Source organism: Otolemur garnettii, unplaced genomic scaffold (assembly GCF_000181295.1).
Source record: "Otolemur garnettii isolate 467f Iridium unplaced genomic scaffold, OtoGar3 scaffold00033, whole genome shotgun sequence".
Lineage (NCBI taxonomy): Eukaryota > Metazoa > Chordata > Mammalia > Primates > Galagidae > Otolemur > Otolemur garnettii.
Window position 1 is genome coordinate 13,478,572 of NW_003852428.1, and position 1,155 is coordinate 13,479,726.

The window sequence follows — 1,155 nt, forward strand, 5'->3', positions numbered from 1 at the left end:
TTCCATAGCAGAAGAGTTAATTTTTTTTTACAACCTTAGTTACTACTGTTTATAAAATTTAGTATAAGATATTTCATGGAAGAATATGTATTTAAATTACATGTTCAAATTCTCAGGACATGTAATTTGTAGTTTATTCTCCATGGCATTGATCGGTTTTCCTTGTATTTATTCTATCTGGGACCAGGCAGGGGGTGGTCATTGTTTTGCTTATTTCAAAATGTTAGGGGGATATAAATGTTTTTGTGACATCGATATCTTCTTGTTAATGCTTAAGTCGGGGCCTTTAGTGTGCCTGTCAACAGAGTAGTAATCTTTGTACCGTAAGGCTAAGTTTTTACCTCCCTTCACCCCACCCCACCCTGGCATTCCAGCCCTTTGGACCTACAAGTGTCCACCATTTAGTTCCCAATTTTTTTTATGAAGATGGTATTTTTATTCCATGAGATCACAGTGCTATAAGAAGTCAGACAGGTTAATAAACAGTGATATGATGTTAATTTTTTAACAACTATTTTTTGAAAAACAAACAGCTGATCCTTTTGTAGTTCATAAATTCACAAGCATGATGGATGGATTTTCACATTCACGTGTTAGATGTGCCTCCCTCAAACATGACTAAAACATGGGTACGTTATCCACCAATGAGGATTTTAAAAATTGTTTGACAAATTTTTAAAAATTGTCATGTACAATGACAACAATATAAAACTGATTTTTGCTATTTTCTCATTTTCATGATGTAAATACTCCCACCAGAGCACACTATGGAAATGGAAAGTGCCACTAAAAACTGGATCCTGTGAGCTGGTGCGCACTGACTCCAACATGACACCACATAACTCCCACGGTGGGACCAGAGCCCTGTGAGCTGGTGCGCACTGACTCCAACACAACACCGCACAACTCCCACAGGGGGACCAGAGCCCTCTGAGCTGGTGCACACTGACTCCAACATGACACTACACAACTCCCACAGGGGGACCAGAGCCCTCTGAGCTGGTGCACACTGACTCCTACAACACTGCACAACTCCCACAGGGGGACCAGAGCCCTGTGGAGGGACATGCGAGGTGCCGAGGGAACACAGAAGAGGGACGCTCCCAGGCCAGTTCCATACTTTAGGAAAAGGGAGAGAGGAGGGAAGAGTTAGAG

At 41.8% G+C, this 1,155-nt stretch overlaps 1 pseudogene; it reads left to right on the forward strand.

The window, feature by feature from the left end:
- Positions 1-536: 536 nt before the first annotated feature.
- LOC111725231 lies at positions 537-650 on the forward strand (annotated as a pseudogene).
- The last annotated feature ends 505 nt before the right edge of the window (positions 651-1,155 follow it).